The following is a 14,120-nucleotide window of genomic DNA, read 5'->3' as shown; positions in this document are numbered from 1 at the left end:
GAAACAAAAAAAAAAAACATAAAAAGAGGGGTGCAACACGAGGACATCCCAGGAGGTCACCCATCCTAGTACTGCTCTCGCCCAAGCAAGCTTAACTTCGGAGTTCTGATTGGATCCGGTGCATTATTGCTGGTATGATCGCACCCGTTAGTGTATGCGGAATCAATCTATATAAACTCCATTCGCTCAGCTCCCTAAAGTGCTTCCATACATTACCCCAAGCTTATGAAAGTTTTTAGTTGGCGTCTCAACCGCACCACCTCTCCGCCGGGATACACTTTTATTGCTGTTAGAAAATGAAAATAAATATAAAAATTTAAAACAAAATAAATGAATAAAAAATCTAGCAAAAACAACTCCTCGATCAAACAAACCCCAAGAGCCCCAAGGCCAATCTTTTGCGTCTTGACATATCTAATCTCCGCGGCCGGTGAGCTTTCCTTCAATCTCACAAGCCTTCGAAGAGTTGGATTGAATTAGTACATGGACAAAGTAGCCGAAATCAAAAAAGCAACTTAATGAACCGAAACAAAAAAAAAAACATAAAAAGAGGGGTGCAACACGAGGACTTCCCAGGAGGTCACCCATCCTAGTACTGCTCTCGCCCAAGCAAGCTTAACTTCGGAGTTCTGATGGGATCCGGTGCATTATTGCTGGTATGATCGCACCCGTTAGTGTATGCGGAATCAATCTATATAAACTCCCTTCGCTCAGCTCCCTAAAGTGCTTCCATACATTACCCCAAGCTTATGAAAGTTTTTAGTTGGCGTCTCAACCGCACCACTTCTCCGCCGGGATACACTTTTATTGCTGTTAGAAAATGAAAATAAATATAAAAATTTAAAACAAAATAAATGAATAAAAAATCTAGCAAAAACAACTCCTCGATCAAACAAAGCCCAAGAGCCCCAAGGCCCAAGGCCAATCTTTTGCGTCTTAACATATCTAATCTCCGCGGCCGGTGAGCTTTCCTTCAATCTCACAAGCCTTCGAAGAGTTGGATTGAATTAGTACATGGACGAAGTAGCCGAAATCAAAAAAGCAACTTAATGAACCGAAACAAAAAAAAAAAACATAAAAAGAGGGGTGCAACACGAGGACTTCCCAGGAGGTCACCCATCCTAGTACTGCTCTCGCCCAAGAAAGCTTAACTTCGGAGTTCTGATTGGATCCGGTGCATTATTGCTGGTATGATCGCACCCGTTAGTGTATGCGGAATCAATCTATATAAACTCCCTTCGCTCAGCTCCCTAAAGTGCTTCCATACATTACCCCAAGCTTATGAAAGTTTTTAGTTGGCGTCTCAACCGCACCACCTCTCCGCCGGGATACACTTTTATTGCTGTTAGAAAATGAAAATAAATATAAAAATTTAAAACAAAATAAATGAATAAAAAATCTAGCAAAAACAACTCCTCGATCAAACAAAGCCCAAGAGCCCCAAGGCCCAAGGCCAATCTTTTGCGTCTTAACATATCTAATCTCCGCGGCCGGTGAGCTTTCCTTCAATCTCACAAGCCTTCGAAGAGTTGGATTGAATTAGTACATGGACAAAGTAGCCGAAATAAAAAAAAAGCAACTTAATGAACCGAAACAAAAAAAAAAACATAAAAAGAGGGGTGCAACACGAGGACTTCCCAGGAGGTCACCCATCCTAGTACTGCTCTCGCCCAAGCAAGCTTAACTTCGGAGTTCTAATGGGATCCGGTGCATTATTGCTGGTATGATCGCACCCGTTAGTGTATGCGGAATCAATCTATATAAACTCCCTTCGCTCAGCTCCCTAAAGTGCTTCCATACATTACCCCAAGCTTATGAAAGTTTTTAGTTGGCGTCTCAACCGCACCACCACCTCTCCGCCGGGATACACTTTTATTGCTGTTAGAAAATGAAAATAAATATAAAAATTTAAAACAAAATAAATGAATAAAAAATCTAGCAAAAACAACTCCTCGATCAAACAAAGCCCAAGAGCCCCAAGGCCCAAGGCCAATCTTTTGCGTCTTAACATATCTAATCTCCGCGGCCGGTGAGCTTTCCTTCAATCTCACAAGCCTTCGAAGAGTTGGATTGAATTAGTACATGGACAAAGTAGCCGAAATAAAAAAAAAGCAACTTAATGAACCGAAACAAAAAAAAAAACATAAAAAGAGGGGTGCAACACGAGGACTTCCCAGGAGGTCACCCATCCTAGTACTGCTCTCGCCCAAGCGAGCTTAACTTCGGAGTTCTGACGGGATCCGGTGCATTATTGCTGGTATGATCGCACCCGTTAGTGTATGAGGAATCAATCTATATAAACTCCCTTCGCTCAGCTCCCTAAAGTGCTTCCATACATTACCCCAAGCTTATGAAAGTTTTTAGTTGGCGTCTCAACCGCACCACCACCTCTCCGCCGGGATACACTTTTATTGCTGTTAGAAAATGAAAATAAATATAAAAATTTAAAACAAAATAAATGAATAAAAAATCTAGCAAAAACAACTCCTCGATCAAACAAAGCCCAAGAGCCCCAAGGCCCAAGGCCAATCTTTTGCGTCTTAACATATCTAATCTCCGCGGCCGGTGAGCTTTCCTTCAATCTCACAAGCCTTCGAAGAGTTGGATTGAATTAGTACATGGACAAAGTAGCCGAAATCAAAAAAGCAACTTAATGAACCGAAACAAAAAAAAAAAACATAAAAAGAGGGGTGCAACACGAGGACTTCCCAGGAGGTCACCCATCCTAGTACTGCTCTCGCCCAAGCAAGCTTAACTTCGGAGTTCTGATTGGATCCGGTGCATTATTGCTGGTATGATCGCACCCGTTAGTGTATGCGGAATCAATCTATATAAACTCCCTTCGCTCAGCTCCCTAAAGTGCATCCATACATTACCCCAAGCTTATGAAAGTTTTTAGTTGGCGTCTCAACCGCACCACCACCTCTCCGCCGGGATACACTTTTATTGCTGTTAGAAAATGAAAATAAATATAAAAATTTAAAACAAAATAAATGAATAAAAAATCTAGCAAAAACAACTCCTCGATCAAACAAAGCCCAAGAGCCCCAAGGCCCAAGGCCAATCTTTTGCGTCTTAACATATCTAATCTCCGCGGCCGGTGAGCTTTCCTTCAATCTCACAAGCCTTCGAAGAGTTGGATTGAATTAGTACATGGACAAAGTAGCCGAAATCAAAAAAGCAACTTAATGAACCGAAACAAAAAAAAAAAACATAAAAAGAGGGGTGCAACACGAGGACTTCCCAGGAGGTCACCCATCCTAGTACTGCTCTCGCCCAAGCAAGCTTAACTTCGGAGTTCTGATGGGATCCGGTGCATTATTGCTGGTATGATCGCACCCGTTAGTGTATGCGGAATCTATCTATATAAACTCCCTTCGCTCAGCTCCCTAAAGTGCTTCCATACATTACCCCAAGCTTATGAAAGTTTTTAGTTGGCGTCTCAACCGCACCACTTCTCCGCCGGGATACACTTTTATTACTGTTAGAAAATGAAAATAAATATAAAAATTTAAAACAAAATAAATGAATAAAAAATCTAGCAAAAACAACTCCTCGATCAAACAAAGCCCAAGAGCCCCAAGGCCCAAGGCCAATCTTTTGCGTCTTAACATATCTAATCTCCGCGGCCGGTGAGCTTTCCTTCAATCTCACAAGCCTTGGAAGAGTTGGATTGAATTAGTACATGGACAAAGTAGCCGAAATCAAAAAAGCAACTTAATGAACCGAAACAAAAAAAAAAACATAAAAAGAGGGGTGCAACACGAGGACTTCCCAGGAGGTCACCCATCCTAGTACTGCTCTCGCCCAAGCGAGCTTAACTTCGGAGTTCTGATGGGATCCGGTGCATTATTGCTGGTATGATCGCACCCGTTAGTGTAGGCGGAATCAATCTATATAAACTCCCTTCGCTCAGCTCCCTAAAGTGCTTCCATACATTACCCCAAGCTTATGAAAGTTTTTAGTTGGCGTCTCAACCGCACCACCTCTCCGCCGGGATACACTTTTATTGCTGTTAGAAAATGAAAATAAATATAAAAATTTAAAACAAAATAAATGAATAAAAAATCTAGCAAAAACAACTCCTCGATCAAACAAAGCCCAAGAGCCCCAAGGCCCAAGGCCAATCTTTTGCGTCTTAACATATCTAATCTCCGCGGCCGGTGAGCTTTCCTTCAATCTCACAAGCCTTCGAAGAGTTGGATTGAATTAGTACATGGACAAAGTAGCCGAAATCAAAAAAGCAACTTAATGAACCGAAACAAAAAAAAAAAACATAAAAAGAGGGGTGCAACACGAGGACTTCCCAGGAGGCCACCCATCCTAGTACTGCTCTCGCCCAAGCAAGCTTAACTTCGGAGTACTGATGGGATCCGGTGCATTATTGCTGGTATGATCGCACCCTTTAGTGTATGCGGAATCTATCTATATAAACTCCCTTCGCTCAGCTCCCTAAAGTGCTTCCATACATTACCCCAAGCTTATGAAAGTTTTTAGTTGGCGTCTCAACCACACCACCTCTCCGCCGGGATACACTTTTATTGCTGTTAGAAAATGAAAATAAATATAAAAATTTAAAACAAAATAAATGAATAAAAAATCTAGCAAAAACAACTCCTCGATCAAACAAAGCCCAAGAGCCCCAAGGCCCAAGGCCAATCTTTTGCGTCTTAACATATCTAATCTCCGCGGCCGGTGAGCTTTCCTTCAATCTCACAAGCCTTCGAAGAGTTGGATTGAATTAGTACATGGACAAAGTAGCCGAAATCAAAAAAAAGCAACTTAATGAACCGAAAGAAAAAAAAAACATAAAAAGAGGGGTGCAACACGAGGACTTCCCAGGAGGTCACCCATCCTAGTACTGCTCTCGCCCAAGCGAGCTTAACTTCGGAGTTCTGATGGGATCCGGTGCATTATTGCTGGTATGATCGCACCCGTTAGTGTATGCGGAATCAATCTATATAAACTCCATTCGCTCAGCTCCCTAAAGTGCTTCCATACATTACCCCAAGCTTATGAAAGTTTTTAGTTGGCGTCTCAACCGCACCACTTCTCCGCCGGGATACACTTTTATTGCTGTTAGAAAATGAAAATAAATATAAAAATTTAAAACAAAATAAATGAATAAAAAATCTAGCAAAAACAACTCCTCGATCAAACAAAGCCCAAGAGCCCCAAGGCCCAAGGCCAATCTTTTGCGTCTTAACATATCTAATCTCCGCGGCCGGTGAGCTTTCCTTCAATCTCACAAGCCTTCGAAGAGTTGGATTGAATTAGTACATGGACAAAGTAGCCGAAATCAAAAAAAAGCAACTTAATGAACCGAAACAAAAAAAAAAACATAAAAAGAGAGGTGCAACACGAGGACTTCCCAGGAGGTCACCCATCCTAGTACTGCTCTCGCCCAAGCGAGCTTAACTTCGGAGTTCTGATGGGATCCGGTGCATTATTGCTGGTATGATCGCACCCGTTAGTGTATGCGGAATCAATCTATATAAACTCCCTTCGCTCAGCTCCCTAAAGTGCTTCCATACATTACCCCAAGCTTATGAAAGTTTTTAGTTGGCGTCTCAACCGCACCACTTCTCCGCCGGGATACTCTTTTATTGCTGTTAGAAAATGAAAATAAATATAAAAATTTAAAACAAAATAAATGAATAAAAAATCTAGCAAAAACAACTCCTCGATCAAACAAAGCCCAAGAGCCCCAAGGCCCAAGGCCAATCTTTTGCGTCTTAACATATCTAATCTCCGCGGCCGGTGAGCTTTCCTTCAATCTCACAAGCCTTCGAAGAGTTGGATTGAATTAGTACATGGACAAAGTAGCCGAAATAAAAAAAAAGCAACTTAATGAACCGAAACAAAAAAAAAAACATAAAAAGAGGGGTGCAACACGAGGACTTCCCAGGAGGTCACCCATCCTAGTACTGCTCTCGCCCAAGCGAGCTTAACTTCGGAGTTCTGATGGGATCCGGTGCATTATTGCTGGTATGATCGCACCCGTTAGTGTATGCGGAATCAATCTATATAAACTCCATTCGCTCAGCTCCCTAAAGTGCTTCCATACATTACCCCAAGCTTATGAAAGTTTTTAGTTGGCGTCTCAACCGCACCACTTCTCCGCCGGGATACACTTTTATTGCTGTTAGAAAATGAAAATAAATATAAAAATTTAAAACAAAATAAATGAATAAAAAATCTAGCAAAAACAACTCCTCGATCAAACAAAGCCCAAGAGCCCCAAGGCCCAAGGCCAATCTTTTGCGTCTTAACATATCTAATCTCCGCGGCCGGTGAGCTTTCCTTCAATCTCACAAGCCTTCGAAGAGTTGGATTGAATTAGTACATGGACAAAGTAGCCGAAATCAAAAAAAAGCAACTTAATGAACCGAAACAAAAAAAAAAACATAAAAAGAGGGGTGCAACACGAGGACTTCCCAGGAGGTCACCCATCCTAGTACTGCTCTCGCCCAAGCGAGCTTAACTTCGGAGTTCTGATGGGATCCGGTGCATTATTGCTGGTATGATCGCACCCGTTAGTGTATGCGGAATCAATCTATATAAACTCCATTCGCTCAGCTCCCTAAAGTGCTTCCATACATTACCCCAAGCTTATGAAAGTTTTTAGTTGGCGTCTCAACCGCACCACTTCTCCGCCGGGATACACTTTTATTGCTGTTAGAAAATGAAAATAAATATAAAAATTTAAAACAAAATAAATGAATAAAAAATCTAGCAAAAACAACTCCTCGATCAAACAAAGCCCAAGAGCCCCAAGGCCCAAGGCCAATCTTTTGCGTCTTAACATATCTAATCTCCGCGGCCGGTGAGCTTTCCTTCAATCTCACAAGCCTTCGAAGAGTTGGATTGAATTAGTACATGGACAAAGTAGCCGAAATTAAAAAAGCAACTTAATGAACCGAAACAAAAAAAAAAACATAAAAAGAGGGGTGCAACACGAGGACTTCCCAGGAGGTCACCCATCCTAGTACTGCTCTCGCCCAAGCGAGCTTAACTTCGGAGTTCTGATGGGATCCGGTGCATTATTGCTGGTATGATCGCACCCGTTAGTGTAGGCGGAATCAATCTATATAAACTCCCTTCGCTCAGCTCCCTAAAGTGCTTCCATACATTACCCCAAGCTTATGAAAGTTTTTAGTTGGCGTCTCAACCGCACCACCTCTCCGCCGGGATACACTTTTATTGCTGTTAGAAAATGAAAATAAATATAAAAATTTAAAACAAAATAAATGAATAAAAAATCTAGCAAAAACAACTCCTCGATCAAACAAAGCCCAAGAGCCCCAAGGCCCAAGGCCAATCTTTTGCGTCTTAACATATCTAATCTCCGCGGCCGGTGAGCTTTCCTTCAATCTCACAAGCCTTCGAAGAGTTGGATTGAATTAGTACATGGACAAAGTAGCCGAAATCAAAAAAGCAACTTAATGAACCGAAACAAAAAAAAAAAACATAAAAAGAGGGGTGCAACACGAGGACTTCCCAGGAGGTCACCCATCCTAGTACTGCTCTCGCCCAAGCAAGCTTAACTTCGGAGTACTGATGGGATCCGGTGCATTATTGCTGGTATGATCGCACCCTTTAGTGTATGCGGAATCTATCTATATAAACTCCCTTCGCTCAGCTCCCTAAAGTGCTTCCATACATTACCCCAAGCTTATGAAAGTTTTTAGTTGGCGTCTCAACCACACCACCTCTCCGCCGGGATACACTTTTATTGCTGTTAGAAAATGAAAATAAATATAAAAATTTAAAACAAAATAAATGAATAAAAAATCTAGCAAAAACAACTCCTCGATCAAACAAAGCCCAAGAGCCCCAAGGCCCAAGGCCAATCTTTTGCGTCTTAACATATCTAATCTCCGCGGCCGGTGAGCTTTCCTTCAATCTCACAAGCCTTCGAAGAGTTGGATTGAATTAGTACATGGACAAAGTAGCCGAAATCAAAAAAAAGCAACTTAATGAACCGAAACAAAAAAAAAACATAAAAAGAGGGGTGCAACACGAGGACTTCCCAGGAGGTCACCCATCCTAGTACTGCTCTCGCCCAAGCGAGCTTAACTTCGGAGTTCTGATGGGATCCGGTGCATTATTGCTGGTATGATCGCACCCGTTAGTGTATGCGGAATCAATCTATATAAACTCCATTCGCTCAGCTCCCTAAAGTGCTTCCATACATTACCCCAAGCTTATGAAAGTTTTTAGTTGGCGTCTCAACCGCACCACCTCTCCGCCGGGATACACTTTTATTGCTGTTAGAAAATGAAAATAAATATAAAAATTTAAAACAAAATAAATGAATAAAAAATCTAGCAAAAACAACTCCTCGATCAAACAAAGCCCAAGAGCCCCAAGGCCCAAGGCCAATCTTTTGCGTCTTAACATATCTAATCTCCGCGGCCGGTGAGCTTTCCTTCAATCTCACAAGCCTTCGAAGAGTTGGATTGAATTAGTACATGGACAAAGTAGCCGAAATCAAAAAAGCAACTTAATGAACCGAAACAAAAAAAAAAAACGTAAAAAGAAGGGTGCAACACGAGGACTTCCCAGGAGGTCACCCATCCTAGTACTGCTCTCGCCCAAGCAAGCTTAACTTCGGAGTTCTGATGGGATCCGGTGCATTATTGCTGGTATGATCGCACCCGTTAGTGTATGCGGAATCAATCTATATAAACTCCCTTCGCTCAGCTCCCTAAAGTGCTTCCATACATTACCCCAAGCTTATGAAAGTTTTTAGTTGGCGTCTCAACCGCACCACCACCTCTCCGCCGGGATACACTTTTATTGCTGTTAGAAAATGAAAATAAATATAAAAATTTAAAACAAAATAAATGAATAAAAAATCTAGCAAAAACAACTCCTCGATCAAACAAAGCCCAAGAGCCCCAAGGCCCAAGGCCAATCTTTTGCGTCTTAACATATCTAATCTCCGCGGCCGGTGAGCTTTCCTTCAATCTCACAAGCCTTCGAAGAGTTGGATTGAATTAGTACATGGACAAAGTAGCCGAAATCAAAAAAGCAACTTAATGAACCGAAACAAAAAAAAAAAACATAAAAAGAGGGGTGCAACACGAGGACTTCCCAGGAGGTCACCCATCCTAGTACTGCTCTCGCCCAAGCGAGCTTAACTTCGGAGTTCTGATGGGATCCGGTGCATTATTGCTGGTATGATCGCACCCGTTAGTGTATGCGGAATCAATCTATATAAACTCCATTCGCTCAGCTCCCTAAAGTGCTTCCATACATTACCCCAAGCTTATGAAAGTTTTTAGTTGGCGTCTCAACCGCACCACCTCTCCGCCGGGATACACTTTTATTGCTGTTAGAAAATGAAAATAAATATAAAAATTTAAAACAAAATAAATGAATAAAAAATCTAGCAAAAACAACTCCTCGATCAAACAAAGCCCAAGAGCCCCAAGGCCCAAGGCCAATCTTTTGCGTCTTAACATATCTAATCTCCGCGGCCGGTGAGCTTTCCTTCAATCTCACAAGCCTTCGAAGAGTTGGATTGAATTAGTACATGGACAAAGTAGCCGAAATCAAAAAAGCAACTTAATGAACCGAAACAAAAAAAAAAAAAACATAAAAAGAGGGGTGCAACACGAGGACTTCCCAGGAGGTCACCCATCCTAGTACTGCTCTCGCCCAAGCAAGCTTAACTTCGGAGTTCTGATGGGATCCGGTGCATTATTGCTGGTATGATCGCACCCGTTAGTGTATGCGGAATCAATCTATATAAACTCCCTTCGCTCAGCTCCCTAAAGTGCTTCCATACATTACCCCAAGCTTATGAAAGTTTTTAGTTGGCGTCTCAACCGCACCACCTCTCCGCCGGGATACACTTTTATTGCTGTTAGAAAATGAAAATAAATATAAAAATTTAAAACAAAATAAATGAATAAAAAATCTAGCAAAAACAACTCCTCGATCAAACAAAGCCCAAGAGCCCCAAGGCCCAAGGCCAATCTTTTGCGTCTTAACATATCTAATCTCCGCGGCCGGTGAGCTTTCCTTCAATCTCACAAGCCTTCGAAGAGTTGTATTGAATTAGTACATGGACAAAGTAGCCGAAATCAAAAAAGCAACTTAATGAACCGAAACAAAAAAAAAAAAAACATAAAAAGAGGGGTGCAACACGAGGACTTCCCAGGAGGTCACCCATCCTAGTACTGCTCTCGCCCAAGCAAGCTTAACTTCGGAGTTCTGATGGGATCCGGTGCATTATTGCTGGTATGATCGCACCCGTTAGTGTATGCGGAATCAATCTATATAAACTCCCTTCGCTCAGCTCCCTAAAGTGCTTCCATACATTACCCCAAGCTTATGAAAGTTTTTAGTTGGCGTCTCAACCGCACCACCTCTCCGCCGGGATACACTTTTATTGCTGTTAGAAAATGAAAATAAATATAAAAATTTAAAACAAAATAAATGAATAAAAAATCTAGCAAAAACAACTCCTCGATCAAACAAAGCCCAAGAGCCCCAAGGCCCAAGGCCAATCTTTTGCGTCTTAACATATCTAATCTCCGCGGCCGGTGAGCTTTCCTTCAATCTCACAAGTCTTCGAAGAGTTGGATTGAATTAGTACATGGACAAAGTAGCCGAAATCAAAAAAGCAACTTAATGAACCGAAACAAAAAAAAAAAAAACATAAAAAGAGGGGTGCAACACGAGGACTTCCCAGGAGGTCACCCATCCTAGTACTGCTCTCGCCCAAGCAAGCTTAACTTCGGAGTTCTGATGGGATCCGGTGCATTATTGCTGGTATGATCGCACCCGTTAGTGTATGCGGAATCAATCTATATAAACTCCCTTCGCTCAGCTCCCTAAAGTGCTTCCATACATTACCCCAAGCTTATGAAAGTTTTTAGTTGGCGTCTCAACCGCACCACCTCTCCGCCGGGATACACTTTTATTGCTGTTAGAAAATGAAAATAAATATAAAAATTTAAAACAAAATAAATGAATAAAAAATCTAGCAAAAACAACTCCTCGATCAAACAAAGCCCAAGAGCCCCAAGGCCCAAGGCCAATCTTTTGCGTCTTAACATATCTAATCTCCGCGGCCGGTGAGCTTTCCTTCAATCTCACAAGCCTTCGAAGAGTTGGATTGAATTAGTACATGGACAAAGTAGCCGAAATCAAAAAAGCAACTTAATGAACCGAAACAAAAAAAAAAAAAACATAAAAAGAGGGGTGCAACACGAGGACTTCCCAGGAGGTCACCCATCCTAGTACTGCTCTCGCCCAAGCAAGCTTAACTTCGGAGTTCTGATGGGATCTGGTGCATTATTGCTGGTATGATCGCACCCGTTAGTGTATGCGGAATCAATCTATATAAACTCCCTTCGCTCAGCTCCCTAAAGTGCTTCCATACATTACCCCAAGCTTATGAAAGTTTTTAGTTGGCGTCTCAACCGCACCACCTCTCAGCCGGGATACACTTTTATTGCTGTTAGAAAATGAAAATAAATATAAAAATTTAAAACAAAATAAATGAATAAAAAATCTAGCAAAAACAACTCCTCGATCAAACAAAGCCCAAGAGCCCCAAGGCCAATCTTTTGCGTCTTAACATATCTAATCTCCGCGGCCGGTGAGCTTTCCTTCAATCTCACAAGCCTTCGAAGAGTTGGATTGAATTAGTACATGGACAAAGTAGCCGAAATCAAAAAAGCAACTTAATGAACCGAAACAAAAAAAAAAAAACATAAAAAGAGGGGTGCAACACGAGGACTTCCCAGGAGGTCACCCATCCTAGTACTGCTCTCGCCCAAGCAAGCTTAACTTCGGAGTTCTGATGGGATCCGGTGCATTATTGCTGGTATGATCGCACCCGTTAGTGTATGCGGAATCAATCTATATAAACTCCCTTCGCTCAGCTCCCTAAAGTGCTTCCATACATTACCCCAAGCTTATGAAAGTTTTTAGTTGGCGTCTCAACCGCACCACCTCTCCGCCGGGATACACTTTTATTGCTGTTAGAAAATGAAAATAAATATAAAAATTTAAAACAAAATAAATGAATAAAAAATCTAGCAAAAACAACTCCTCGATCAAACAAAGCCCAAGAGCCCCAAGGCCCAAGGCCAATCTTTTGCGTCTTAACATATCTAATCTCCGCGGCCGGTGAGCTTTCCTTCAATCTCACAAGCCTTCGAAGAGTTGGATTGAATTAGTACATGGACAAAGTAGCCGAAATCAAAAAAGCAACTTAATGAACCGAAACAAAAAAAAAAAAAAACATAAAAAGAGGGGTGCAACACGAGGACTTCCCAGGAGGTCACCCATCCTAGTACTGCTCTCGCCCAAGCAAGCTTAACTTCGGAGTTCTGATGGGATCCGGTGCATTATTGCAGGTATGATCGCACCCGTTAGTGTATGCGGAATCAATCTATATAAACTCCCTTCGCTCAGCTCCCTAAAGTGCTTCCATACATTACCCCAAGCTTATGAAAGTTTTTAGTTGGCGTCTCAACCGCACCACCTCTCCGCCGGGATACACTTTTATTGCTGTTAGAAAATGAAAATAAATATAAAAATTTAAAACAAAATAAATGAATAAAAAATCTAGCAAAAACAACTCCTCGATCAAACAAAGCCCAAGAGCCCCAAGGCCAATCTTTTGCGTCTTAACATATCTAATCTCCGCGGCCGGTGAGCTTTCCTTCAATCTCACAAGCCTTCGAAGAGTTGTATTGAATTAGTACATGGACAAAGTAGCCGAAATCAAAAAAGCAACTTAATGAACCGAAACAAAAAAAAAAAAAACATAAAAAGAGGGGTGCAACACGAGGACTTCCCAGGAGGTCACCCATCCTAGTACTGCTCTCGCCCAAGCAAGCTTAACTTCGGAGTTCTGATGGGATCCGGTGCATTATTGCTGGTATGATCGCACCCGTTAGTGTATGCGGAATCAATCTATATAAACTCCCTTCGCTCAGCTCCCTAAAGTGCTTCCATACATTACCCCAAGCTTATGAAAGTTTTTAGTTGGCGTCTCAACCGCACCACCTCTCCGCCGGGATACACTTTTATTGCTGTTAGAAAATGAAAATAAATATAAAAATTTAAAACAAAATAAATGAATAAAAAATCTAGCAAAAACAACTCCTCGATCAAACAAAGCCCAAGAGCCCCAAGGCCCAAGGCCAATCTTTTGCGTCTTAACATATCTAATCTCCGCGGCCGGTGAGCTTTCCTTCAATCTCACAAGTCTTCGAAGAGTTGGATTGAATTAGTACATGGACAAAGTAGCCGAAATCAAAAAAGCAACTTAATGAACCGAAACAAAAAAAAAAAAAACATAAAAAGAGGGGTGCAACACGAGGACTTCCCAGGAGGTCACCCATCCTAGTACTGCTCTCGCCCAAGCAAGCTTAACTTCGGAGTTCTGATGGGATCCGGTGCATTATTGCTGGTATGATCGCACCCGTTAGTGTATGCGGAATCAATCTATATAAACTCCCTTCGCTCAGCTCCCTAAAGTGCTTCCATACATTACCCCAAGCTTATGAAAGTTTTTAGTTGGCGTCTCAACCGCACCACCTCTCCGCCGGGGTACACTTTTATTGCTGTTAGAAAATGAAAATAAATATAAAAATTTAAAACAAAATAAATGAATAAAAAATCTAGCAAAAACAACTCCTCGATCAAACAAAGCCCAAGAGCCCCAAGGCCCAAGGCCAATCTTTTGCGTCTTAACATATCTAATCTCCGCGGCCGGTGAGCTTTCCTTCAATCTCACAAGCCTTCGAAGAGTTGGATTGAATTAGTACATGGACAAAGTAGCCGAAATCAAAAAAGCAACTTAATGAACCGAAACAAAAAAAAAAAAAACATAAAAAGAGGGGTGCAACACGAGGACTTCCCAGGAGGTCACCCATCCTAGTACTGCTCTCGCCCAAGCAAGCTTAACTTCGGAGTTCTGATGGGATCCGGTGCATTATTGCTGGTATGATCGCACCCGTTAGTGTATGCGGAATCAATCTATATAAACTCCCTTCGCTCAGCTCCCTAAAGTGCTTCCATACATTACCCCAAGCTTATGAAAGTTTTTAGTTGGCGTCTCAACCGCACCACCTCTCCGCCGGGATACA

The 14,120-nt window shown here is 41.8% G+C and overlaps 27 non-coding genes across 27 annotated transcripts; all 27 read right to left on the bottom strand.

The window, feature by feature from the left end:
• Positions 1 to 27: 27 nt before the first annotated feature.
• Positions 28 to 146, bottom strand: LOC133719056 (5S ribosomal RNA). The gene has a single exon (XR_009850789.1). It is a non-coding gene; the product is annotated as a 5S ribosomal RNA (ribosomal RNA).
• A 405-nt stretch (positions 147 to 551) lies between these two features.
• On the bottom strand, positions 552 to 670 carry LOC133719565 (5S ribosomal RNA). The gene has a single exon (XR_009851282.1). It is a non-coding gene; the product is annotated as a 5S ribosomal RNA (ribosomal RNA).
• A 413-nt stretch (positions 671 to 1,083) lies between these two features.
• LOC133719055 (5S ribosomal RNA) lies at positions 1,084 to 1,202 on the bottom strand. The gene has a single exon (XR_009850788.1). It is a non-coding gene; the product is annotated as a 5S ribosomal RNA (ribosomal RNA).
• A 414-nt stretch (positions 1,203 to 1,616) lies between these two features.
• On the bottom strand, positions 1,617 to 1,735 carry LOC133719609 (5S ribosomal RNA). The gene has a single exon (XR_009851335.1). It is a non-coding gene; the product is annotated as a 5S ribosomal RNA (ribosomal RNA).
• Positions 1,736 to 2,152: 417 nt separating this feature from the next.
• LOC133719003 (5S ribosomal RNA) lies at positions 2,153 to 2,271 on the bottom strand. The gene has a single exon (XR_009850738.1). It is a non-coding gene; the product is annotated as a 5S ribosomal RNA (ribosomal RNA).
• Positions 2,272 to 2,687: 416 nt separating this feature from the next.
• On the bottom strand, positions 2,688 to 2,806 carry LOC133718994 (5S ribosomal RNA). Its single transcript, XR_009850730.1, has one exon. It is a non-coding gene; the product is annotated as a 5S ribosomal RNA (ribosomal RNA).
• Positions 2,807 to 3,222: 416 nt separating this feature from the next.
• On the bottom strand, positions 3,223 to 3,341 carry LOC133719564 (5S ribosomal RNA). The gene has a single exon (XR_009851281.1). It is a non-coding gene; the product is annotated as a 5S ribosomal RNA (ribosomal RNA).
• Positions 3,342 to 3,753: 412 nt separating this feature from the next.
• LOC133718966 (5S ribosomal RNA) lies at positions 3,754 to 3,872 on the bottom strand. Its single transcript, XR_009850703.1, has one exon. It is a non-coding gene; the product is annotated as a 5S ribosomal RNA (ribosomal RNA).
• A 413-nt stretch (positions 3,873 to 4,285) lies between these two features.
• On the bottom strand, positions 4,286 to 4,404 carry LOC133719037 (5S ribosomal RNA). Its single transcript, XR_009850770.1, has one exon. It is a non-coding gene; the product is annotated as a 5S ribosomal RNA (ribosomal RNA).
• A 413-nt stretch (positions 4,405 to 4,817) lies between these two features.
• Positions 4,818 to 4,936, bottom strand: LOC133718965 (5S ribosomal RNA). Its single transcript, XR_009850702.1, has one exon. It is a non-coding gene; the product is annotated as a 5S ribosomal RNA (ribosomal RNA).
• Positions 4,937 to 5,350: 414 nt separating this feature from the next.
• LOC133719026 (5S ribosomal RNA) lies at positions 5,351 to 5,469 on the bottom strand. The gene has a single exon (XR_009850760.1). It is a non-coding gene; the product is annotated as a 5S ribosomal RNA (ribosomal RNA).
• Positions 5,470 to 5,883: 414 nt separating this feature from the next.
• Positions 5,884 to 6,002, bottom strand: LOC133718964 (5S ribosomal RNA). The gene has a single exon (XR_009850701.1). It is a non-coding gene; the product is annotated as a 5S ribosomal RNA (ribosomal RNA).
• Positions 6,003 to 6,416: 414 nt separating this feature from the next.
• On the bottom strand, positions 6,417 to 6,535 carry LOC133718962 (5S ribosomal RNA). Its single transcript, XR_009850700.1, has one exon. It is a non-coding gene; the product is annotated as a 5S ribosomal RNA (ribosomal RNA).
• A 412-nt stretch (positions 6,536 to 6,947) lies between these two features.
• LOC133718961 (5S ribosomal RNA) lies at positions 6,948 to 7,066 on the bottom strand. The gene has a single exon (XR_009850699.1). It is a non-coding gene; the product is annotated as a 5S ribosomal RNA (ribosomal RNA).
• Positions 7,067 to 7,479: 413 nt separating this feature from the next.
• Positions 7,480 to 7,598, bottom strand: LOC133718958 (5S ribosomal RNA). Its single transcript, XR_009850696.1, has one exon. It is a non-coding gene; the product is annotated as a 5S ribosomal RNA (ribosomal RNA).
• A 413-nt stretch (positions 7,599 to 8,011) lies between these two features.
• On the bottom strand, positions 8,012 to 8,130 carry LOC133718960 (5S ribosomal RNA). Its single transcript, XR_009850698.1, has one exon. It is a non-coding gene; the product is annotated as a 5S ribosomal RNA (ribosomal RNA).
• A 413-nt stretch (positions 8,131 to 8,543) lies between these two features.
• On the bottom strand, positions 8,544 to 8,662 carry LOC133719587 (5S ribosomal RNA). Its single transcript, XR_009851309.1, has one exon. It is a non-coding gene; the product is annotated as a 5S ribosomal RNA (ribosomal RNA).
• A 416-nt stretch (positions 8,663 to 9,078) lies between these two features.
• LOC133718959 (5S ribosomal RNA) lies at positions 9,079 to 9,197 on the bottom strand. The gene has a single exon (XR_009850697.1). It is a non-coding gene; the product is annotated as a 5S ribosomal RNA (ribosomal RNA).
• A 415-nt stretch (positions 9,198 to 9,612) lies between these two features.
• On the bottom strand, positions 9,613 to 9,731 carry LOC133719563 (5S ribosomal RNA). The gene has a single exon (XR_009851280.1). It is a non-coding gene; the product is annotated as a 5S ribosomal RNA (ribosomal RNA).
• A 415-nt stretch (positions 9,732 to 10,146) lies between these two features.
• LOC133719562 (5S ribosomal RNA) lies at positions 10,147 to 10,265 on the bottom strand. Its single transcript, XR_009851279.1, has one exon. It is a non-coding gene; the product is annotated as a 5S ribosomal RNA (ribosomal RNA).
• A 415-nt stretch (positions 10,266 to 10,680) lies between these two features.
• Positions 10,681 to 10,799, bottom strand: LOC133719560 (5S ribosomal RNA). The gene has a single exon (XR_009851276.1). It is a non-coding gene; the product is annotated as a 5S ribosomal RNA (ribosomal RNA).
• A 415-nt stretch (positions 10,800 to 11,214) lies between these two features.
• On the bottom strand, positions 11,215 to 11,333 carry LOC133718947 (5S ribosomal RNA). Its single transcript, XR_009850686.1, has one exon. It is a non-coding gene; the product is annotated as a 5S ribosomal RNA (ribosomal RNA).
• A 407-nt stretch (positions 11,334 to 11,740) lies between these two features.
• On the bottom strand, positions 11,741 to 11,859 carry LOC133719559 (5S ribosomal RNA). Its single transcript, XR_009851275.1, has one exon. It is a non-coding gene; the product is annotated as a 5S ribosomal RNA (ribosomal RNA).
• Positions 11,860 to 12,275: 416 nt separating this feature from the next.
• On the bottom strand, positions 12,276 to 12,394 carry LOC133719605 (5S ribosomal RNA). Its single transcript, XR_009851330.1, has one exon. It is a non-coding gene; the product is annotated as a 5S ribosomal RNA (ribosomal RNA).
• Positions 12,395 to 12,802: 408 nt separating this feature from the next.
• Positions 12,803 to 12,921, bottom strand: LOC133719558 (5S ribosomal RNA). The gene has a single exon (XR_009851274.1). It is a non-coding gene; the product is annotated as a 5S ribosomal RNA (ribosomal RNA).
• A 415-nt stretch (positions 12,922 to 13,336) lies between these two features.
• Positions 13,337 to 13,455, bottom strand: LOC133719557 (5S ribosomal RNA). The gene has a single exon (XR_009851273.1). It is a non-coding gene; the product is annotated as a 5S ribosomal RNA (ribosomal RNA).
• A 415-nt stretch (positions 13,456 to 13,870) lies between these two features.
• Positions 13,871 to 13,989, bottom strand: LOC133719556 (5S ribosomal RNA). Its single transcript, XR_009851271.1, has one exon. It is a non-coding gene; the product is annotated as a 5S ribosomal RNA (ribosomal RNA).
• Between the last annotated feature and the right edge of the window lie 131 nt (positions 13,990 to 14,120).

The sequence above is a fragment of the Rosa rugosa genome, chromosome 6, assembly GCF_958449725.1.
Source record: "Rosa rugosa chromosome 6, drRosRugo1.1, whole genome shotgun sequence".
In the NCBI taxonomy this organism is placed as follows: Eukaryota; Viridiplantae; Streptophyta; class Magnoliopsida; order Rosales; family Rosaceae; genus Rosa; species Rosa rugosa.
Note: the sequence above shows the minus strand (reverse complement) of the source record. Positions and strands in the feature narration are given on the sequence as shown.